The sequence below is a fragment of the Pinus tabuliformis genome, chromosome 5_2, assembly GCF_031772625.1.
Source record: "Pinus tabuliformis cultivar Carrire ecotype Pingquan chromosome 5_2, CPIR1, whole genome shotgun sequence".
Lineage (NCBI taxonomy): Eukaryota > Viridiplantae > Streptophyta > Pinopsida > Pinales > Pinaceae > Pinus > Pinus tabuliformis.
This window is the reverse complement of record NC_142306.1, coordinates 310,103,212-310,129,568: the sequence shown is the minus strand read 5'-3', so window position 1 is coordinate 310,129,568 and position 26,357 is coordinate 310,103,212.

Genomic DNA, 26,357 nt, shown 5'->3' with positions numbered 1-26,357 from the left:
ATGATATGATTGCATGTATCTCTAAACAGTTGCAGGTCACTTCATTCCATCTTCCTGAGGCCCTGGGAGACCTAAGAGGGTTTTTTTGTCCACCATCACTTTTGCATTAATTCCTAAAACATAATTTGTGACTCTAGGGACGCTCTTAGTTCCTGGCTTTGATCTCCTAGTTCCTAGATCTCTATCTCTCTCCATGTCTTTATGTACCCCTTGATTTGAATTATAGTAACCTTGTACGCTTGTAGACCAATTATGTTGTTCGCATCTTCTTCTCAAACCCTAATTAGACCCTTTTCTCATCCCAATCCTCTATAACACACCCTTCTAGTGTTGTTCAGATCATTATAACACATCTCTACTTCCTAGACAGAGTGTTAGCCCTGCTACAAACACTATGTTTTCCTTGTTGGGTCGCATTATCAACCCAAAATCTTGACGTCCACCTAGTTATTTGGATTCTTTTGTTGGATAGGTTTCCTATGGTATGTTCTTGGGATCTGCAACTATGAGATTTGGCTGGTTGGTTGCTTACATGGTCATTTTTATTTTTGAAGAATAGCTTAGTTGCATTTGATTTTTGAAAAAAGAAAAAAGAAAAATGTTTAGCTTTCTTTTATTTTAGCTTGATCTATTATGTTATATTAGGTTAGTTGTAAGTGAATTTTATGTTTTCATTTCTTTGCATGTGTTTAGATTGCATTCAAATTTATGAATTCTGAAATGGTGTATAGTTATTGTCTCCCTTTAAGAACTCTTATTCATTGAATGGAAATCTAAGAGCATTTCTCTTGCATGGTTTGAATCAAAGTCTCACTAAAATCCATATGTAAACAACCACTCCAGAGCCATTAATAAAGTTCACAGAAAATCAATTTCTTAATAAAAGTAATCAAGAACTCTCTTTTTAGCATGCACGCAGATCAGTTTAAGATAAAATCTTGGGATAGGTTGTGGTGAGTAAACTACCCAAGATTTCGAAACTGAGGCTAGTGTCATTAATGAGAGTAAAATCCTATATCATGCTTATCATCTAGTACTTATCCACTTACAATGGAGTTAAGTGCTAGAAAAAATCGGAGTGTGAGAAAAGTAGCCCGCCTTCAATTGAATTTTTGTGGGTATTTTGTGTACTAGAGACCCCCTCGCAGATATCGAAGATGATTCGGGGACTCATGTTTCCTACCCACATAGTGTACTGTTCCTGACCATGACACCTGTTGGGCCTAAAATATGCCTAATTTTCCACTATATATTACCACCATTGATAACCTAAATTCATATACCTTTACACTCATTCCATACCATAATTCCTTAATTTGCCGTCAAATCACATTTTGCATCTTGTGGTTGATTATGATCAGTTTTCTTAGATTTTCGATGGTTAGGGATGATTTTTCCATGATTTACCAATGACATTTTTTTCTAAGTTAATTTTCCAGAGGTTTCCATTGCCAAAATTCCTCATAGGTCAATTAAACTAGTTGGTGCAAGTAGGTTACAAAAATATCCAATTTGGGGCTTCGACATTTCGACATGCTTCCGAGGAAAACCAAGGAAGGTTATTGTCAAAAATAATGTTATAACAGCTTCCCATGAGTTGGACTGCACCTAGGTTGAGCATGTGGGTCCCTAAAAGCAAATAAACAAATATATTAAAAATTGGCTCAGTTTCCAAACTGCCACGTTTAACCTCGATTTGCGTACAGCTGGAGGTGAATATGGAAAATATGAGAAAATGGTTTTGTTACCAATATAACAAATTAACTATTTCCAAAATGGTTTCTCTAGATTTGAATTGGTCTAAAAGTTATACGAGGGTCTTTGAGGCAGTTTTATAAAAAAATGATTGTTTTTCCAGAGTTCTAGAATCTTGCAAAAAGACCCAGACAACCAACTTCGGGAATGTTTTTTGAGGAGTTGAATTTGAATGAAACAAATGAAAGAGAGGTTGTTGTCCAAAATATATCAAATTAGGCTCCCTCCAAACATTTTTGCAAAATTATCCATGCTTAGGAAGATATATCTTTGAGGTCCACTTGTTAAAAATGGGCAATTTTCCAGAGTTGGGGGAAATGAATAATTCGCCTTGTAAATATTATAAATGGCTTAGCCATGGCCTGTATTAATTTCTTTTTGGGGGGGAAGAAGGAGGATAGGTGAGGATAGATCAAAAGGACTGAAAGAAGGTATCGATATGAATTTATGTTTTGAATTTTAATACAACTCCAATTCTGTACTTAAATGTTGTAAGTGATTTTGTTTCTTGAGTTTTAAGTGATTTGAGTTAATCTAGGCTTGCTCCAAGAGTGGAAAGGATCCACCACCTCTGAAAACAAGTTTTATAGTTACTAGATCATAGGATTAGTTTGTTTTATTAATTTACAACAACATTTTGTGAGATTTCGTAGGTTGTTTTTTTGTACTTAAAGTTCCTGTTGTAATTTCATAGACCAAGTCAACAAAGATAAACTTCCCTGATTGATATAAGTTGATCAAGGTCATGCTGAGTGATGATTTAATATATCACTATTTATTTTGAGAATCTTACTATACATAAACATTTATGAACTCTTCTTGATTCAAAATTACAGTTGAAGCATTGAAATTATTTTAAACCTATACTCTATATACCTCATGAATTTGATGGCATTACATGAATGCTCCAATTATGTGTTCCTCAGTTGACTATGAAATATAATGAAAACAGGGTTGTGTTAACATTAAGAATTGTTTGAATTACTCTCTTTGAAGTTTCGTGTGAGAAATAGTTTCGATTTCGTGAGTTTCGTTAAATAGCGTCAATCCTTTGAGTTCTATTGTCTGCAAGGGTCTCGATTTATTTGATTTTTTGTTATGAATGATAGCTTTGATTTTTTCTTAATTTTATCATGAACAATAGGTTAGATCTCCTGTGAGTTTTATCATAAACACTAGTTAGATTCCTTTGAGGTTTGATTTTAACAATAGTTTTAATTATGAACAGAGGTTTTGATTTATCTGAGTTTTGTCACTAGCTTGATTAGAATAGTAAATTTGATGAATTCTTTGACAATAGAGTTTCAATTTCCTTACACATCATTTGTTTTGATCGCTCTAAGTTTTATAATTCAATTTCTTTGAGATAGCATTAGTTTAGAAGCCTTTGCATTTGAATGTATTTTGTTGATTTAGCCAAAGTAGATCAGAAATTCTGGAAACTTAATTGGTGACTCCCCTGGGGACGCTCTTAGTTCCTAGCTTCGATCTCCTAGTTCCTAGATCTCTATCTCTCTCCATGTCTTTAAGTGCCTCTCAATTTGAATTATATTCATGTTGTACAGTTCTAGACCAATTATGTTGTTCACATCTTCTACTCAGACCCTAATTAGACCCTTTTTTCATCCCAATCCTCTATAACGCACCCTTCTAGTGTTGTTTAGATCATTATAACACATCTCTACTTCCTGGACAGAGTGTTAGCCCTAATACTAACACTCTGTTTTCCTTGTTGGGTCGCATTATCAACCCAAAATCTTGACATCCACCTAGTTATTTGGATTCTTGTGTTGGATAGGTTTCCTGTGGTATGTTCTTGGGATCTGCAACTATGAGATTTGGCTGGTTGGTTGCTTACATGGTCATTTTTATTTTTGAAGAATAGCTTAGTTGTGTTTGATTTTTGAAAAAAGAAAAAAGAAAAATGTTTTTCTTTGTTTTATTTTAGCTTGATCTATTATGTTATATTAGGTTAGTTGTAAGTGAATTGCATGTTTGCATTTCTTTGCATGTGTTTAGACTACATTCAGATTTATGAATTCTGAAATGGTGTATAGTTACTGTCTCCCTTTAAGAACTCTTATTCATTGAATGGAAATCTAAGAGGATTTCTCTTACATGGTTTGAACCAAAGTCTCACTAAAATCCATACATCACCACCCACTCTAGAGCCATTAATCAAGTTCACATAAAATCAATTACTTAATAAAAGTAATCAACAACTCTCTTTTTAGCATACACACAGATTAGTTTAAGGTAGAATCTTGGGATAGGTTGTAGTGAGTAAACTATTCAAGACTTGGAAACTGAGACAAGTGTCATTACAGAGAGTAAAATCCTATTGCACTCTTATCATCTGGTACTTTTCCACGTACAATGGAGTTAAGCGCTAGAAAACATCTGAGTGTGAGAGAAGTAGCCTACCTTCGATTGAATTTTGGTGGGTATTTTGTGTACTAGATATCACATCGGGGATATCGAAGTTGAGTCGAGGACTCATGTGTCCTACCCACACAGGTGTTATAAACATTTTTGTGCCTTACAACATTGAGCATGAAATGTCCATAATCTAAGGGATCCAAAGTCCCTAAACATGTTGTTCCTACCCCTAGAGGAACAAGGCTAACAAACCACAGCAATTCACAGAAGTTCTCCACCAGAAACTGCTCAAAAACAAGTGAATTCAGGATCAATTCAGTGGCTCCACTAGCTGTCTACGCTGAATGTCAAAGCCAACACTGGCTACCTGCACTACAACGCAGGTAGAAGCACTACCAGGGTGCACAGAGCGAGAGTTGACAAATGGCAAGTTCATTCCAAGAGGTGTGAAGACCCAGGAAGCTTCCAGAATCTTCCTCAATGACACTTGCCTCAGCGAATTCGACTGGTGATGAGTAAGAGGTTCCTAATCTCCAAGTGGAAGCAAGAACCTCCAAGTGGAATCAAGAACTGACAGAGGGAGAGGACACTAATCAGATCTCAAGCTGACTCATCCTCTCTCCAAACATCTATATATGGATCTCTCCTCCATGAGATCTAGGGGTTGGAATTTTGTTATTGCAAAGAATTGTTGTTGGTTTGAGATTGGAATCATTGGGTGCTTAATGCTTTGAAGGGGGTGAAGATAGGAATTCCATTTGCTGGGAAGGAGATGCTGGATTGGAGCCCTCTGGGTTGTATCTCTTCCTGAACCTTGTTATTCATCAATAAAGCTATCTTGGTTTCTCCTATATACTGATGTATCTTTGATGTATGATTGCATTAGTATGTTTAGTTTATTTCTAATCCTGAACTAGTTATGAATATGAATCCATGTCTTGTGTAGTGTTCTCTTCTTGTGATCTTGCAGAAACCTCTTGAAGCTGGGCGAGCGAGAAGGCAAGTAGCTGGGAACTCTCAAAGAGAAGGGAAACTGGATCGAGGGACAAACGGAAGACACTGGTTAGTCCATCCATCTCTCTTCATTCTTAATTCATAAAGGAAGAATACTAGAATAGTTGTCTTTATTTGTTGCTAAGGCACTGTCACACCTTAGGTGGATAGGATCGTCCTGCATAGGCATTTTTACCCACAACAAATTGGCGACTCCGCTGGGGAGATCTATTTAGTCATTTTATTTGTGTTTCCATCATTGTTTGTTTCATAGACTCAACAACAACAATCGAACTGCATCTGCTATTCTTAGATGCAAAGTAGACAGCTGCTGCTTTGATCCAATCACTGGATTTGTCTATGATCTGAACAATGGACTCACAAATGATTTGATGATCCTTGTGATAGATCTTAGTACCCCCTCAAAGCATCCCTTTGATTGCACCTTGCTTGTTGCTTTATTTGGCCTGAAACAGTAGATTAATCAGCAATCTGTGACCCAGAACCCAGTGAGAAACTTTTGTTTCTCCTTCAGCGCAGACCCTATGAAGAGGTTCTGCATTTCAACGCAGGTCCCGTGAAGGCTACCTGCGCTGAATGTCAAAACCCCTGTGTTGAGGTTGCGCTGATCCATTTAGGCCTTGTGCAGCTGGGGTTCTCTGCTCTGTTTTTCCTTGTTTTGATCTCTGATTTTTGCAGCCTGTAACCAGCATAGGTACCAGTCTGATAACTCCTTTTCTCTGCTTAAATTCCGCCTCCTTTTGTACAAAAAGACTGTGAGTGTTTTTATGTGTTTGTGGCATCATTTACAGTTTTCCTTTGCAAGAGTGAAATAGTCATCCTGTAGCCTTTGATTCAGATCTGTTGATTGTGATCTTAGGAGAGAGTTCATTGGCTGTTTACAGTTTATTATACATTTACTTTTGCTTTTGGTTTGAGTTTGTCTCTTTTAAGTGTCAAAACAAGTATTCATTTCGGAAATCGTTAAGTGTTGTAATCTCTTCTACCCTCTCTGATTTCGAAAAAGTAAACTTGTTTGTATTTGTCATTTAAAAGCAAATTCAAAGTTGTACAAAAAGCTTTCTTTGTAGGCATCAATACTAAGAAAGCGGAAAACAAACACCTGCATTATGCATTTGCATCTTGATAGTTTGCATGTTTGATTTAGGAAAAGTGCATTAGAGTGTGCTGATTTCTCTTTGAGAAAAGATGGTGTCTTTCTTTTCCCTTTGTAGGGACTGGTCTCCCCGTTTGCACAATTCGGTGGCGTCAACCTCTGATAGCCATGTTGACAGCACACCGTCAACTAGTGAAAGTGAAGCCACAGGACAGAGAGGGAAAACTAGATTTCCCTGCAAACTGTGTGAAGGCGACCATGCCATCCACCGTTGTCCCTTCTTAGACGAGGCTAAAAGAGTTTTGGAAGATCGCCCGGTTTTATCAGTGCAACTTCCTCCTGGATATCAAAAACTCCTGCCAAGTCCTTCACCAGTTGAGAACCCGGCTGGCCCGCTCAGGTGGTCAGCCGAAGCACCTATCATTGAAGATGAACCGTCTGAATCCATACCTGACGAAAGTCAAAAGGTTGAGACGGCAGTTGACCCAGTTTTGCCTTCAGAGGCTCTATCTTCGAATGATACCATCACAGAGGAGAATAAAGACGACACCGTCCAAATTCTCTTCATCAACACAGACTCCGACGAACGAGGGGGCAATTTGCCCATTCCTTTATCACAGGAAGGAACTTCGTCAGAGTCATACCCGGCCATCTATTCGGTCCCACCACCAAGCAACCTAGTTGTCTCGTTCGACTGGAACCAACTAGGCAGACCCCGTTTGCCAGCAAGCATACCATTCAGAATTATCGTTCAAATATACAGAATGGTAATGGCTGGCACTTCATTGATGAGGGGGAATCTGTGAGTATCCTTTCCTCTATTGCTTGGAAAGCGCTTGGTTCGCCAGCGCTTTTGCCTGAAATGAGAAATCTATCAGGCTTTGATAAAGGAACCAGTCGACCTTTAGGGATCCTCCCCAATGTGCCTATCACATTGAAAGGGAAGACCGTTCAAATGAACATGATGGTCATTCAAGTACCCTTGGATTATAACCTACTCCTTGGATGAGACTATATATATTGCATGGAAGCCATCGTCTCCTCACTCTTTAGAGTAATGTGTTTTCCGCATGAAGGAAGAGTGGTCAAGCTCGTGGACCAGCTTTCATTTCCCAGATCACGCATCGCAAATAGTCATATACCATCCCTAAATGGTCTCTTCACGCAAGAAGTGTCTCAACCCATGGTCCGTCCTCCTGATGAGCGCGAGTAATCCGAGAGGATATGACTGGAACCCAGGGGGCATGCGTCCTGGTCTGCTTCGGCAGGAAAACTTTGGGTATAGGGTAGATTTCCGCGGGAGAATATGACTAGTCCGTACCCCGTCCGTGAGTGGAAGAGGTTTATTCTAGAATAAGATTCTCTTGTCAAAGTTATGTGTTTGGCGCTCGTTGTCACTCACCTTTATCTATCTCGGTAGATATCGCCGAAGAAGTGTTTTGTTTGAAAGATTAACGAGACAATCTTTGGGTAACCTGAAAGAGGTAGGCCTCTCCCGGTAAAACAAATGTTTTATTGGACTAAGAAGGGGTAACCTTGAAATCGTACTTTATGTCTGGGGGCATGCAAACCTTTTGGAGTGGAAGCAAGGAGCGGCTATTTATTTTTTTAAATTTTTAGGTCCTCCCTTTAAACCTGTAGGTCTAACCCTTTAAACTCGTAGGATTAGTCGTTTCCGAACATGCATAACGAAAGGATCCAGAGCAAAGCTTAGTGAGATGAAGCTCCATAAAAAATAGAATCTTGATGAGACACTCTTATCATATGACTGGGTTAATCGAGTAGTTTTAGCACACAGTTCATGCTCGTTAAAAAATAAACATAAGATCGAGAAAATGTTTCCACCCGCGTTTAAGCTCGTTAAAAAATGAACTATCCCGGTAAATAACCACTGTGAATGTAATATCATCAGCCATTAAAGCCTTGGTCATGTTTGCCCGTCACCTCCACTTTTCCATTGGCTGATCGTTCACCTCCATATGATTGTTTACCCATTTTGAGGAACAGCTGCGAAGAGTGATTTCACTAGCCATCCTTGTGACACTGCCGTGATTGGAAAATTCCAACCCGTACCTGGAATCAGCTGCTAACCCGTTTTATCACTCGTTCCTCAAAAGACGAGTCTTCTTTAAGCTCTTTTCATCTGACTCATAAAATATGAAAAGATTGCCGAGTTTTAGCCTTCCAACTCGTTAAAGAGACCGGAAGAGCTATCCCTCCTCTAGATTTTAATATTTTTGGACCTGAGGGATTATTGCACAAAAAGATCGAGCGCTTGTTTTGTTCGGCTCGTTAAAACTATCGAAAACTCATCCCTTCTGTATTATTTTATACTTTTTCGGACTTAAGGGATTAGATGACGAAAAAGGACTTTTGGAGTTAACTTTATGTACCTTTTCAGACTCTCTAAAAATGAAAAGGACCGAGTTATCTTTGTCGTTAGACTCGTTAAAATCATTAAATAGCGACAAACTTGTCTTTAGACGAGAACAAGTTTCACTATCACTAGGCTCGTTAAAACATAGCGATGGGCTTGCCCGAAGGGCAGGTTATAGAACAAGCATATGTTATCCTCCTCAAGCTTGATTAAAATAAAGAGGTACTGGTCAGCAATGACTGGGGAAAAATTGGGAGAAACTCAAGAAAACTTTGATGGTAGCAAGTCGCTCTTGAACATGAAACTTTTCCTCCGTACCACAATCGGGTTGGGTTGTTTCATTCACTGGTCACATCCATGGTCTCGCCATACCATCCATATTTGGGGTAATGCTACCGATCCATCGCATCAGTGTCGCCATATGTTCAAGAGAAGTTGTTCAGAAAATTCAACCGTGTCCCATCCACTGCCGTACATTATCCTTCATCCTTTCATGACCGCCACCCTGAATCATATGTCACAGATCGTTTTCACCTCCATCAAAATCATTAGCTCCGTTCCATGTCATTGATGTGGGATTCATTAAGGCCCTCCTTTGACGGATCGCTTCTTGTCGACATCAGCTCATTATCCAAGAAGTTGATCTAGGAACAACCCCTTCAGTACTTTGAAGCTTGCATGCCTCAATGGCAAGTTTCTCACTTCCGGCGACAGGTATACATCAATGACCTTCGACCGAAAGATTTTGCGTGGTGTTCAACGCCAAGTCCTTTACTCACACCACGTGAATTGTATTGTAGTACCTTGAGGGTCATTATCATTATCGGTGATTCCTCTCGCGCTTGTTAACGGTTTACCTCATTGACCGGTAATCAAGCGATGTCTTTCCATGTTCGACTTCAGAACATTTCTCACATGGATCGACTTGTACTTAGAGTGAAGATCGAACAAGTTTGAAGACCCCGGATCTAGTTTCATCCATCCGGGCTACGATATATATTCAGGAAAGATAAAGACATTGACATGTACATCATTGCAGCAGATAATCATCCTACCCAAAGGATGATAATTTCATCAAAATTATCAGTCTACCACCAGACGATTGTCTGTTCTATGTACAGAAAAAATGAATTTATAAAGCTGAGCATGGGAATGCCCGCCTCAGCTAGATCATGAAAGCAGTATGAAAAATAATGTATTGTATTGTATCTTATTACAGGTCTCCTCCCAGCATTGGATGAACTTCGGATCCTCCTGATAAAGCATTTCACCCGATAAACGGCCTCATACTTTAGGGGGCAACTGTTATAGAAATTTTTGTGCCTTACAGCATTGAGCATGAAATGTCCATAATCTAAGGGATCCAAAGTCCCTAAACATGTTGTTCCTACCCCTAGAGGAACAAGGCTAACAAACCACAGCAATTCACAGAAGTTCTCCACCAGAAACTGCTCAAAAACAAGTCAATTCAGGATCAATTCAGTGGCTCCACTAACTGTCTGCGTTGAATGTCAAAGCCAACACTGGCTACCTGCACTGCAACGCAGGTAGAAGCACTACTAGGGTGCGCTGAGCGAGAGTTGACAAATGGCAAGTTCATTCCAAGAGGTGTCAAGACCCAGGAAGCTTCCAGAATCTTCCTCAATGACACTTGCCTCAGTGAATTCGACTGGTGATGAGTAAGAGGTTCCTAATCTCCAAGTGGAAGCAAGAACCTCCAAGTGGAATCAAGAACTGACAGAGGGAGAGGACACTAGTCAGATCTCAAGCTGACTCATCCTCTCTCCAAACATCTATATATGGATCTCTCCTCCATGAGATCTAGGGGCTGGAATTTTGTTATTGCAAAGAATTGTTGTTGGTTTGAGATTGGAATCATTGGGTGCTTAATGCTTTGAAGGGGGTGAAGATAGGAATTCCATTTGCTGGGAAGGAGATGCTGGATTGGAGCCCTCTGGGTTGTATCTCTTCCTGAACCTTGTTATTCATCAATAAAGCTATCTTGGTTTCTCCTATATACTGATGTATCTTTGATGTATGATTGCATTAGTATGTTTAGTTTATTTCTAATCCTGAACTAGTTATGAATATGAATCCATGTCTTGTGTAGTGTTCTCTTCTTGTGATCTTGCAGAAACCTCTTGAAGCTGGGCGAGCGAGAAGGCAAGTAGCTGGGAACTCTCAAAGAGAAGGGAAACTGGATCGAGGGACAAACAGAAGACACCGGTTAGTCCATCCATCTCTCTTCATTCTTAATTCATAAAGGAAGAATACTAGAATAGTTGTCTCTGTTTGTTGCTAAGGCACTGTCACACCTTAGGTGGATAGGATCGTCCTGCATAGGAATTTTTCCCCACAACAACAGGTACTGTTCACGACCATGACCCATGTTGAGCCTCAAATATGCCTAATTTTCCACTATATATTACCACCATTGATAACCTAAATTCATATACTTTTACACTCATTCCATACCATAATTCCTTAACTTGCCGTGAAATCACATTTTGCATCTTGTGGTTGATTATGATTAGTTTTCTTATATTTTCAATGGTTAGGGATGATTTTTCCATTATTTACTAATGATGTTTTTATCTACGTTAATTTTCCAGACATTTCCATTTCCAAAATTCCTCATAGGTCAATTAAACTAGTTGGTGCAAGTAGATTACAGAAATATCCAATTTGGGGCTTCAACATTTTGACATGTGTCCAGAGAAAACCGAGGAACTTTATTGTCAAAAATGATGTTATAATAGCTTCCCATGAGTTGAATTTCACCTAGGTTGAACATGTCAGTCTCTAAAAGCAAATAAACAAATATATTAAAAATTCGCTCAGTTTCCAAACTGCCACGTTTAACCTCAATTTGCGTGCAGCTGGAGGTGAATCTGGAAAATATGAGAAAATGGTTTTGTTACCAATATAAAAAATTAACTATTTCCAAAATGGTTTCTCCAAATTCAAATTGGTCTAAAATTTATACGAGGGTCTTTGAGGCAGTTTTATAAAAAAATGACTGTTTTTCCAGAGTTCTAGAATCTTGCAAAAAGACCCAGACAACCAACTTCGGGAATGTTTTTTGAGGAGATGAATTTGAATGAAACAAATGAAATAGAGGTTTTTGTCTAAAATATAACAAATTAGGCTCCCTCCAAACATTTTTTAAAAATTCTCCATGCTTAGGAAGATATATCTTTGAGGTCCACTTGTTAAAAATGGGCAATTTTCTAGAATTGGGGGAAATGAATATTTCGCCTTATAAATCTTACAAATGGCTTAGCCATGGCCTTTATTAATTTTGTTTTGGGTGGGAAGAAGGAGGATAGATGAGGATAGATCGAAAGGACTAAAATAAGGTATGGATATGAATTTATGTTTTGAGTTTTAATACAACTCAAATTATGTACTTAAATGTTGTAAGTGGTTTTGGTTCTTGAGTTTTAAGTGATTTGAGTTAATCTGGGCTTGCTCCAATAGTGGAAAGGATCCACCACCTATGAAAACAAGTTTTATAGTTAGTAGATCGTAGGATTAGTTTGTTTTGTTAATTTACAACAACATTTTGTGAGATTTCTTAGGTTGTTTTTTTGTACTTAAAGTTCTTGTTGTAATTTCATAGACCAAGTGAACAAACATAAACTTTCCACATCAATATAACTTGATCAAGGTCATTCTAAGTGATGATTTAATATATCATTGTTTCTTTTGAGATTCTTACTATACATAAACGTTTATGAACTATTCTTGATTCAAAATCACATTTGAAGCATTGAAAGTATTTTAAACCCATACTCTATATACCTCATGAATTTGATGGAATTACATGAATGCTCCAATTCTATGTTCCTCAGTTGACTGTGCAATATAATGAAAACAGGTTTGTGTTAACATTAAGAATTATGTGCATTACTGTAGAATCTCTTTGAAGTTTCGTGTGAGCAATAGTTTCGATTTTGTGAGTTTTTTTAAATAGCTTCAATCCTTTGAAAGTTTCATTATGAATGATAGCTTTGATTTTTTCTTAATTTTATCATGAACAATAGGTTAGATCTCCTATGAGTTTTATCATAAACACTAGTTAGATTCCGTTGAGGTTTGATTGTGAGCAATAGTTTTAATTATGAACAGAGGTTTTGATTTATCTGAATTTTGTCACTAGCTTGATTAGGATAGTAAATTTGATGAATTCTTTGACAATAGAATTTCAATTTCCTTACATGTCATTTTTTTTTATTGTTTTGAGTTTTATAATTCAATTTGTTTGAGATAGCGTTAGTTTATAAGCATTTGCATTTGAATGTCTTTTGCTGATTTAGCCAAAGTAGATCAAAAACTCCAAAGCTTAGTTTAGATTTCGTATTTATTAGTTTAAATTAGATTTAATATCCATGAGCTTAGCATAGATTTAGTGTTCATGCTTTTTGATTTAGTGTTCATGTTCTTCAAATAGAATGCCTTGTATTGATTAGCCTTAGAGTGATTGAATGAATGCTTTCATTGAACATAGGTTGAATTCCGTAGATAGCTTATGAGTATTTTGTAGTTAATGCATCAATGTGGTTTCATTGTAGTTAAGTTTTACTTGCATTGAATTTAAGTTTTGATTGATTTACTTTACTTAGATTGAGATTGAAATTGTTTAGTGATTTGTGTTCTGTAGTTAATTCAGGAATAGGAATAGGAATCGATTTTAGGAATTTGATTATAATTTAGGTTAGATGCTCTGATCTAGCGTTACATGTGCTTGTGCATCTAAGTCTTACGACCCCGGATTGATTCTTTAACGTTATAATTATAACACATAGTTTCCCCAACAACCCCCACCACATAGTGTATGTGATTTAAGGTAACCTTAGTTTCCATACTTTTTAGGGATGAACACAAGGTGACTGGAGCAGGTTTCCCTAGTACCTAAACAGAAAAACCTAATCCACCTTTGGCTTTTTGGGAGGGTGCTCATCTTCACCAGAGTACTTGGCCCCTTCTTACTAATTTGTTTGTAAAGCTTAGGAGTAATTGTAATTGTACATTTGGCTGACTCTCTTTGTTGGGTGCAATATAGGGCATATTAATGGACCAACATTTAGTTGTCAATCTAGGAGTTCGTAAACTTAGAGGCGCAACACTGGAAATGCCAGAGAAGGAATTCAACAACCTACAAACCCTACTTCTATATTTCCTAATTACGCATGCAGAATCAAAATAATGGACATAATATAACACCAAAAGAATTCTAGTGCCAGAATAAAAAAAAGCAAAGTACATTGCGAAAACTCAATGAAAGGGAATTCAAATCAGCATAAAAAATATTGATCACTAAAAGATGGAAAAGCAGACATCTGAGACTAAACGTCAGTGCAGTCGTAGGATAAAGAAGTAATGACACTGTTAAGGACATTTTTCTTCATTAAATATTTTCCTTCCTAGACTGAACTATCATTCCAGCACCGCAGCGACGTTCCTGTACTAAAGCGATGTTCCTACACTAGAAGTGTGTATTGTGATTGCACTGAAGATTTCGATCTTCATACAAGAGCTCTGGGTTCCTATACCAAGATATCATTTCATGTACCAAAAAAGAGGTTTATGTACCAATAAATCAGCGTTCCTGTATTGGGTTTCCAAACCACTTGCATAAAATTAAAAGGGTGTTAACTGAGAATAAATTGTAAGGCGAAATAGTGCTAAGGAAATAAACATTCATAAGAAAAAGACTCTTTAACTAATCATACATTTAGAAATGAAAGGTACTTCAAAAGTCAAAGAAAACTCCTTGCTAGAACAGGAAACTTCTTGCATGTGAAAAATAACTATCTGATCTAAATCCAAGTAGGCTTCCTCCTGAGATGACTATTATTATGTAAATCAAATCTGCACTTATTATAAATAGAAGTTTTAGCTTAGAGTTCCCTTCAATAATTTCAATGTAAAACTGAGTTACTTCCATAAGGGAAATGATTGCAAGCATAGATCTATATATTGCAAACTGTGTTTCATTAAAGCCCATATACATAAATTAATTCTAAACTAAACTTTCGTGTTAATAATGCTTGGAAACTTCACTTAGAAATAAAACACAATTTGCAAAAGGAAGCAAATGAATCTTGTAGGAAATAAAAGGACTTGTAGAAGTAAACTGAGCAACCCTCACTTCCATAAATGAAAGCACACCGATGTAAACAACTAAAATGCACTCGTTTTGTAGAAAGGAAATTAATCATGCATCAAAGGAAAGAAGGAAATAAGCACACCCAAGCCTGCACACTTTAGATCCAAATAACACAGCTTATGAAGAAGTCAAAACCTGTTACCTTTGAAATAACAAAATATAACCTGCTCAAACCTTGCATAAAAATAAATTTAACACACCTACGAAAAAGGGAGAATGAGTTGGGTTGGCTAGGCCCTAGCCAACTAGCTTGTTTCCCTGCTATGAGATCTGGAACTTCAGGTACTCAAATAATACATCACAAATATATTAGAATACGAAAATGCATAACTGGCGTAGTCCTTTGTATTAAACTTCAAGAGTTGCAAATATACATCGTGGATTCCAGATCTAGCCCATAAAATATGGAAACACAAAAAGATCATAGTATCTGTAAAAAATTCCTCAGTGTATTTCCCTCCTAAGTCCACCCTATAATCCCTAATTTATACACAAAACTATGCTCTCGTCCGTAATGAAACTTAACACAAAAATACATTTGAACAACGATCGGTCTCCATATTTTGTCTCATTCATAAGGCTCCAAGCCTAATACATAGAATGGAACAAACCCTCGACGAGCGATGCACACCAATATTTAACAGATATGATATTTTAGGAGTCAATTGGTCGGTTTTCCACCTGGTGCAGGAAAGGCAGACGGTACAGGAATGACGATCGATACAGGAATGATGGTCGATACAGGAACGACGGAAGGTACCAAAATGACAGATAGTATGAGAAATTCAGATCTTTCATCTTTATCACATCCATGATGCTCCAATCTTGATGCAAAAAAAGGAATAAAATCTCAGTGGCAAGTGCATGCTATTCTTCAACAAATATGATATTTTTGGAGTCAATCTGGAATAAATCATTCCGCTGTCCACCTAGTACAGGAATTGTGGGCGGTATAGGAACTGCGGATCCTACACCAACCTAACTTCACTTTAGATTAATGACATTTACTCACCATGCCTTAATGAAATATGAAAAGGTAAGTTACAAAGTAATTTAAATATATTTAACCTTTCTAATAACGAATAAGCCCCTATGATCCATATTCTATAAAATCACAGAGAGAGACAAAAAATCATGTGTAAAGGTTTAATTTTAATTGTAAAATGGAGGCATAGGTAGTGTAGTTATGACAAATATAGGGTTAAAAGAAGGACAATTATGGCGACCAACACTCTCTTTTAGCCCCTTTGATACTAGGTTTCATGTCCAACTAGTTGTGGTTATAAAAAAGAGTTATGTTCCCTAGCTGCTTGTTGATTTCCTTTAAAGAATTTTTTTTATTTTTAGGAGCTTTATTTTTTGCACTAATACTATAACATATATCACACTTAAAATTTTTGATAAAATATATCTTTCATCATGGCTACATTTGGCACTCTTCATCTATCTAGATGATAGTGAGGTCTTCCTCCAATGACTCTAAAGGAATTTTCAAGTTTCAAGGAATCATATTCTCCTTCCTTACAAGGAGAGAAGTCTCTAGTGTCAAACACTGAATCACATAACACTTCCCAAGAGACTTTGTTGCATGAGGATTTACTTAACAAAGGTGTTGTACCTCACTTTAATCCTCCACTCACCGACCCTCTTGGACCTATTTTGGTTTAGGTAACACCTATGCCTATTATGTCTTCATTTGTCTCCACATCCAATATTTTGATGGAGATCAGTGGGTCATGGTATTTCATGGACAATATTTCTCCACCACCACTTCCCCTGCCTACTGTCAGTCCTACACTCTTGATTGGTCACCCTATTACTTAGACTATGCCTAGTCCAGGTAACCTAGTTACACTTGCTACGAGTGGAGTTCAATACCTTCCTATCTCCACCCCTTTTGTGTCAGCTCCTAGCCCTTTGGCTATCACCCCTAGTGTTTTTTTAGTAGAGCCACCTTCAATAATCCATTTGGTTAGAATCTCGTCCTAAATTATAAGCCCCAGGAATCGATGCCTAGGGAAAATGTTTCCAGTGTACACATCCTTGTCAAGGGAATCCCTGTCCCCCTACCACTTATAGGATAAATTGGCCCTTCTCTAGTAGAATTTCTTCCTCCTGGTGGGCACTCTACACCTACTGCAACCTATGTGGCTAGCAGTATCCCTCAACTCATTCCTACTACATCTATTTGAGCACCCCCTCCTCAAACACCATTGAGTCAAGGGGGGAATTTATATCCTGGGTGAAACTAGTCTTTTTTCACCTAGCCTAGTATGCCATATGGCCCGCCATTTTATATGACCACACCACCACCCCCAAGAAACTATTATTTGTTTCTTGGCAGATATCCTCCTGGAAACCAATTAATGGGGGGACCTCTTGGTCCTTCAAGTCATCTTGCACCTTCCTGGTTGAATTTGGGGGCACCTATGCCTTTTCCTTTCTTGGTAACTTTAGATATACCAGATCTATATAAGTTGAATAATGACCTCATCAACCACAACTTACTTTGGCCTTAGATCCCGCATAAGATACCTCCAAACATGGTGAAGTACGAAGGAAAATAGGGAGATGACCTGACTACACACGTCACTACTTATCACCTATGGTGTGTATCTAAATCCACGATTGATGATAGTATCTGACTCAAACTCTTCCCCCACACCCTTACTAACAATGCTTCCAAGTGGTACATTGAGTTACCACACACGCCAGTCAATACTTTAGGTTCTCTAGCAATGGAATTTCTAAATCACTTCCAACTTCCTATCCACTATGAAATCAGAATGGAACTCCTTACTACTTTATGCCAGGACACTTCCACCCACATCTCTAATCACATCCATGAATGAAGATGTAGGCAGAGGCTTTTCAAGACCCCAATTCCATATTACCTATTAGCATACTAGTTTTGCAAGTCACTTCTTCCAACACCAATCTATCCGTCGTGCCCAACATTTATATTTGATATATTTTTAATATGGCACACTTTATGAATTTCTCCCTAATTCCCCCTGAACTTCCAATGCTCCCACTACTGAGAAACCCAACATGCACATTGATGGCATCGTCAGTGCTACCTCATGGGTCTGTTGTAAAAAAACTTAGCAAGCAAGATGCCCAGTTATTTGTTATTGTTCATACCGCTCCTACTACCTAATCTACTGTTGTGATAAACTTTATATAGTATAACAAAAACCCAGTGCTAAGAACAAGAATAATAAGAAAAATACCACTCCTTTTGAAGAGCAACACATTACCTAAAACAATCCAAATCAAAAGGTTGCTACTAAATCTGAGAAATGGAAAGAAAAATTGTCAATTTCCCTTGCAATATATGTTATGAGGACCATATGATGTATAAATTTCCTCATATTCAAGAGTGCACATACCTTCTTACACAAAAGCACACTAGCGAGACCCCCGGGTCCTCAACAACCCATTCCCTACTTAGTGTTAACAACATCTTGTATTGAACCGACTACAACCTCTACAATGGGGAAACAATGGTTCGCATCCACCTCCTCCTGGAGAAGTATCATCAATGGTTTACACCATTGAAATGGTTTATTTACAAACACGAGCCAAGGATTATGGAAATCCAGACACTAATGCTTCAGATGTTGCCTCAAGCTCTACTCCACCATTACATATCGAAAGGCATGTCATTGACCCCATGATTTCCGCCCCCCCTCCCCAAAGGGACACTTCATTAAAGGACACATAATACCTTTGCACATGCTACCCAATAATATAGTATTGTAGAATATTCGGCACTACCACTGTTTGATATGTCTTCCCTCAAAGTATTAGGAACATGTTGAGCACAACAGAAAGCTTTTCTTTCGTCCATTGGTGGAATTGATCCTCAATATTCCAATCTACCAATTTTTGACATGGAAAAGAGTAAACCGTTCCTCTCCCATTATCTTGAAATTGAAGTGCAAGTCGTGGCGAAGGGCAAACCCATACACCGAACTATCATTGACAAAGGTGCTTCAACCTAAGTAAGTAATTTATACTTCTTGTTGGCTTGCCTTAGGTTCTCCCACTCTCTCACAACCATTGAATTCCCTCAAAGCATTTGATGGTCATACTTTCATCCCCAAAGGATACATTTCTAGATACCCCATCAATTTGAGTGGTAAAATTGTAATGGTGGACATCAAAGTCGTAGATTGTCATCTCGACTTTAATCTAATTTTGGGTTGCGGTCGGACTTATGCCATGACTACCATTGTTTCTTTGGTTTCCTGACTCGTCCTCTTTCCTTTGGATGGGAAAATAGTCACATTGGATTAGTTATCCTTCTGTACCCAAAATTACTCCCTGCTACCTAGCAGTAATGTGCCCTTAGTTGGTGGCATACATGAATCCTATGTAAGTATTGGTACCTGTCTTCAAAAGGGTTTCTCACTTTTAGGATGTTTTCCTCTTCCACCACCTGAGGTTCCATAGACGGTCTCAATGATCTCTGCCCTTTTTAATCGCCCCACCAATCCTTGGGTCCCCCTATCCCCTTTCTCCATTGATTCCTATGGAGAACAAATTCCATTATCACTAGCCGAACTCACTTATCAGGTTGTTCAATCCACGTCTAACTCTCTTACTACTTTCGTCATGACCTATGGTGCCACCTCCTCTCCCATCGTTCGTCCCTCTATTGATCTCCTCACTGAAGTATTATATTTTGAAGAGGCTATTTTTTAAATCATGTCATTAGATGAGCGGCCCTCAAATACTTTTCACCATCACGCTTCAGTATCTGACTCAAACACGACCCCTTTACAAATCTTATCTGTTGACTAACCTAAGATTGTTCCTTCTGCTTATATGACTATCCAAACTTTGGGTTCATAAGCTAACTTGGGTAACCTTTATAAAACTTTAATCATTGATATCTTCGTCAAAACAAGTATCATGGAAAATATTCAAATTGGAGTTGACCACACTCTTGAGGAAATTATGAGTTTCATTTGCCTCTTTAAGGAATTCTGCAATGTCTTCGCTTGGTCTTACGAGGAAATGCATGGCATAGACCCCTCTAATGTCGAGCATGAGATAAAAATTCTTTTAAATGGTAGGCCTATCTAGCAAAGACTTCGACTTGTCTAGCCTCACAAAATAGTTGCCATTAAAACTAAAGTTGACAAATTGTTGTGTGCTAGCTTCATCTATCCCGTTCCCTTAACAAAATGGGTATCTAATCTAGTTCTTGAAGAAAAAGAACAAGGTACCATTTGCATATGTGTCTACTACCATGATTTTAATGCTTCTTGTTCAAAAGAAAACTATTATACTTTGTTCATTGACCAGATAATCATTGATTGTGCCAATTGCGAATATTTCTCCTTCATGGATGGATTCTTGGCATATAATTTGATCGTTATCAAATCTGACGACCAACATAAAACTACCTTCATCTATCCTTGGGGAACATTTTCATATCATAAGCTCCCATTCAATATCTATAATGTTGTCACAACCTTTCAGAGGGATATGGACTATATCAAACACATTGTTCAGGCTTACTTGGATGACCTTCCTGCACATTCCAAGAAACGAGCCCAACACCTAGCTCACCTTCAAGTTATTTTTCTTAGGTGTAGGTTCTATAACATCCATATAAATCCACATAAGTGTGTATTCTTTTTTTATTCTGGGAGTCTTCTTGGATTTATTGTCTCAAAACACAGGATTTGAGTTGATCACGATAAGGTCAAGGTGATAACTCAATTTCCCACACCACAATCCATCCTTCAACTCAGAATTTTGCAAGGGAAAGAAAAATTCTTACATCATTTCATCTTCAATTATGTCAAGTTAGAGAAAGGATTCATGTGCTTACTAAATAAAGGATTACTCTTCTTGTGGTATGATCAAGCACAACGCTCATTCAATGCCTTGAAAAAGGTGCTAACCTCAGCCCCACTTTTGAGTCCTCCCAACTATACGCGTGACTTTCTATTATACCTAGAAGCCTTTCCATCCTTCATATGAATAGGTTTGGTTCAAACACATGATGGTCACAATGAGCATGTGGTTTACTACATTTGAAAAGGTCTTATTGGGCTTGAATTACGGTATTTACATGTGCACAAATTGTCTTTGGCAGTAGGTTTTTTTTCAATCACTTTAGACATTACATCCTATTGCATCATACTATCATCATTGCCCTAGATAATCCCATGAGACACGTTTTTTCTCGTCAAGTTATTGGAGGAAAATTTTCCAAGTGGATAGTCATCCTCTAGCAATTCATTTTGGTTTTCACTACTGCCAAGGTGAAAAAATATTTAGTCTTCGCTAAGTCATTGTTAGACCTTCCCAGAGTTGATCCAAATGAAGTAGCCCATGACCCTATGCCAGATGAATCTGGTATTTGGTTGACTCTATTGATCCAAGGTATGGAGACATCCTTGTCTACCTCCAAACAAATTGTTTCCTCCCATATCTATCGTAAGATGACTATCATTGCATCCATCACTAGGCTAAGCACTAATTAGTTCCCAATGATACTTTATATCATCGTGTCATTGATTTTGTTATTTTCCTTTGTGTTACCCTTGCCAAAGTGGAACACCTTCTTAATGACTGTTATGTTGGGGCATGTGGTGGTCACCATTTTTGCATGCATACTTCCCAGAAAATTATGCCTGCACGATAATAATGGCCAACCTTATTTAAAAATTGTATTACTACAGTCCAGCAGTGTCATCCTTGTCAATTCTATACAAAGAAAATGTGTGTGCCCCCATCCCCTCTACACCCATTTGTCTCTATCGGTCCCTTCTCTAAATGGGGCATTGACTTCATCACTTGCAACCCCACTTCCTCTAATAGTCATGGCTACATTGTTGTTGTCATTAACTGCTTTACAAAGTGGGCTGAAGCCATTCCCACTTTTTGGGTTGATGGGGAAACTGCATCCTTATTCCTGTTCAATAAGGTTATATGTCGTTTTGGTGTGCTCCACACAATTTTTACAAACCATGGTTCACACTTTCAAAACCATATGATGTCTGATTTAACTTTTATGCTTCGTTTTCACCAATATCATTCTTCTTCCTACTATCCATAGGCTAACGAGTAGCATGAAGTCATTAATAATGTCCTCAAGACCATGATCTTTCAATTAGTAGGTAATCACAAATCCCGATGGCATAGAATGTTACATTCTGCTCTTTGGGCATACCGAACATCACAAAAAACCACTACAAGTTTCACGCTTTTTCAACATTCCTACGGCCTTGAAGTAGTTCTACCTATCAAGTGTTAATTTCCATCTTTTAAACTTGTCATTGAACTTCTACCTAGTACTACTACTAAATAAGATTGCTTTCTTTCACTCAATCATTTGGACGAGACTCATCGAGATGCTACACTAGCTCTCAAAGTGCACAAATGCTGAGTCAAAGCTCAATATCATAAACATGTCAAGCATTTCTCATACCAAGAGGGTGATCTCATCTTACTCTACAATTAGAACATGATATCTTTGGGGAAGGAACAATTCAACCACTATGGCTCAGTCCCTATGTCATCACTAAGGTTCTTAATAAAGGAGCCTACAAAATTTAGGACTGTGACAAAATCCCACTCACAGAGCCCTGTAACGGGCTCTATCTCAAGAAGGATTTCACCTAGTTTTCTATTGGGCATATGCTTTGTAATTTTAGGTATATAAGTTTTGTTTCTTTTGGTGTGTCTAGATATTTTTTGTTTTTGATAGTTATTTGATGCATGCACATGTCTTATTTTTTCAGAGATCTACACTTCACTCTTACCATACGTCAAATATGTGGATGATGCCTGTTGTCACACATGGGACATTGCATCAGCTGCTTGGGTTCTTTACACACCTGAGTCAAAACTACTTAGTTTTGGGGGGTGTCTTACTTGGTTATGCCACCAAAAATATTGTTGAGTACATGTTAGTCATTGAACTCATTACTGAAGTTATATATTAGTGGTCAATTTAAAGTCTCAGCTCATCATTATGGATTTGACCAATCATTGTCACCTTCATAATCCATTCTTATTATGTTACATTTTAAGAGTAAGGCTTTTTGAACGTCAGTTTGAATTTATTATTTATGAACACATTCCATGAGAATCTAATGCATTAGCTAATTCATTCACAAATTATGTTTTATATTAGCATATGTCACATTCTCTTTAGTCGCATCCATGCACATACATTTTCATTTTAATTATATAAACAATAACCAATACACCAAAAATCGTAAAAAAATATTTGTATATATGTGTGTGTGTGTGTGTGTGTGTGTGTGTATATATATATATATATATTGTTTCCAATCATTGACATCAAAAAATTACCAAAACCTGGGTGTTTTATATAAAATGGCTTCACTAAGCCTCGCTCTGTCAGCCTATGGCTATCCTCTACTCCTACTAAGCTTTTTTCGCAAGGTAACGGATCACTGCTCTAGCTAACCTCCTTAGAGGCACCAAAAACCACTCTGGTACACCCACTGTGATCCAGATTTAAACAAGAATGCAACAACTTACAGAGGTAACCATAAATATAGAGATGCAGCAGAAATAATACTTCATTTCATTAATGCAAAATACTAAAAAATGCTTACAAACAGAATTGGAAATAAACCAGCTAGGGCGATGGTAGCTTATCTCTGAGAAGAGATGTGGTGGCTACATGCCTCTGAATTGTGTTACAATGAGGCTCGAAGGCCTATTTATTGTTGAGAAGCAATGGAAAACCCTTAACATCCCAAAACCTAACCCTAGAAGATGAAACGCCAAAATGTGTGCCCTGTTTGGGTAAATTGGTACATCAACTTCCTACGGTCGTAACTTTGGCATACGATCTTCGTTTGATGTGCACAGTATCTCATTAGAAATATCTATCTGAGAACTACTACTTTAGGAAGAGCAACATTGGTCCATGCATGTTTCTTCCATTTTTCCCAAAAAACATCGTTTAGGGCCTCAAAATGGCTCTAGAAATTCAGGACCTGAAAAACTGCTAAAAATAGTAAACTGGGCTATAATTAAGGAAACTGAAAAGATGAAAGAAACAATGGTGGGGGTCCAAGTGGATTTGGTAGGTGGCCACCAATATCCACCTGGATCATTCCTCCCCACTTAGGAAGAAATGGTCCCCATTTCATTGATTTCCTCCATGAGATGAGGAAACTTCTGTTGAACTTGTTCCCTAGTGAGCCACTTGCCCTGGTGAAGGAGTTGGCCTGCTTTGACAACTTGATACAATTGGATATTCTACTAGCAAGTGTGCTTGATCTATGTGTCCATGATCTGATCATCTGTAGTATGTTCCACGCAATATGGATTTAACTCTGTGGGTGTGAGTTGTTTTGCAATGTCGGATGTGTCTAGTAATGGTGGAAAGTATGGCTGAAGGCGGTCCACATTGAACATTGGGTGCAGGCCAAGGAATGGGGGAATGTTGAGCTCAAATTCATTGTTTCCCATAGCCTTGGTAATGGTGTAAGGACCATATTGGACTGGTCTGAGTTTCCGATAGGCTCTGGTAAGCCGTTCCTTTTGCAAATTCAACCAAACTTTGTCGTCCACCTAAAACTTATGTGGCACCTGATGTTGATCATGTCGCTACTTGTACTTGGCATTTGATTTCTCTAAAATGTCATGGACCTCCTGGTGAATATGTTGGATGTGCTCAATGAAGTTGTTTTCCTTATCTATTTCAGACTAGACATGAGCCTAATCTGTGTGAGTAGCTGCAAATGGCATGGCCACATCAATGGGACATAGTGGCTGGAATCCCAAGCCCACCTAAAAAGTGTTTTGGCCAGTCAAGCTATGGAGAGCCTAGTTGTAGCTGTGCTGAACATAGGGGAGGCTCTCATCCCATGTGTGTCAATGCTTTGAGTTGTACATGTGAAAAATATGTACGATCATCCTGTTGACAACCTCTGTCTGGCCATTAGTTTGAGGATGGAAGGTTGTGGACTTAGTGAGTGTGGTGTCGATCATCGACCAGAGACTGGACCAAAATGTACTGAGGAACTTGTTGCCCTAATCTGAGATGATAGACTATGGGATCTCAAAGTGTACCCACACCCGTTCAAAGAAGAGTTTAGCAGTGGCTTCTGCTGTGATATTCTTCTTGCAGGAAGCCATAATGGCCATCTTTGAGAACCTGTCGATGACCACAAAAACACAGTCGTTTCCATGCTTATTGGAAGGAAGGCCTGACATGTAATCCATGGAGATGGATTCATAAGGTCGATTAGGGGTAGGCAGTAGGGTATATAGGCCTTTCTTCTTGATGGTCAGTTTGGCAATGGCATAGGCAGTGCATGATCTGATGTACTTCCTGAAATCCTGTCAAAGATTCGGCCAATAGAAATACTTCTGCAATACTGCCACCATTTTCTTGACCCCAAAATGTCCAGCAGCCCGACTATAGTGTGCTTCCAAAATCATCTTGGCATGCTTGCTTGAAGTAACACAAAGGTGACCCAGGTGGCATAACAGCGCATCCTGGAGGTGAAAATCTAGAACATGCTGACCCTCCAAGAGTGTCTAGTATGTGTGACCGAATTCTAGGTTGCGTTTGTAGAGAAGTGGCTAATTATAAGTCTCGTGCCCATAAGATTTGAGCACAGTGGTTAATGCCATGATCGGTGGTCGACTAAGGAAATATGCAACATTATTGGTGCTACCCTTCTTATACTTGATATTCAAATGGAACTGTTGCAGGTATGTGGACCACTTCTGATGGCGATCATTCTGCAATTTTCCTTAGGTCTATATGAACTGCAGGGGTCGGTGGTCTGTTTGGATGACCGTTTCCTTCCCAACATGTAATGCTTCCATTGTCGGCAGGCCTACACAATGGAATACATCTCTTGTTCATAAGTAAAATACTTCCAGACTGTGTCTAAAAGTGTCTCACTGTGATATGCCATTGGATGCCCGTGTTGAGTGAGGATTGTGCCAATAGCATAGTCAAACACATTTGTCTCGACCTCAAATGGTTGTTGCAATTCTGGTAATGCAAGCACTGGTGCCACGCAGAGAAGATATTTCAACTCTGTGAATGCCTTCTATTGAGATTCATACCAAAATAATTTCGCTTTCACTCCTCCCTTGGTGACTTGACTTAAGGGCCAAGTGATATGCTAAAATCCCATCATGAACTTGCGGTAGAAGTTGGCAAGACCTAGAAAGCTGTGAAGCTCTGTTAGAGTGGTTGGAGATGGCCAATCTCGAATGACTTGGATCTTGGATGGATCCACATGTACCGCTTGTTCATCAATAATGTTTCCCAGATACTGAACCTGGGTCATGCCAAAAGTGAATTTCTCCAAATTGGCACATAACTTGTGTTGCTGCAGTGTTTGGAGAACCTGTCGGATGTGGTGGAGGTGCTCTTCCCAACTTTGGCTAAATATCAGGATGTCATCCAAGTATACCACTACAAATGAGTTGGTGAATGGCCACAATATGTCATCCATTAGCCTCATGAAGGTTTCAGGAGCATTCGCCAATATAAAAGGCATAACCAACCATTCGAAAAGGCCCTCCTTGGCTTT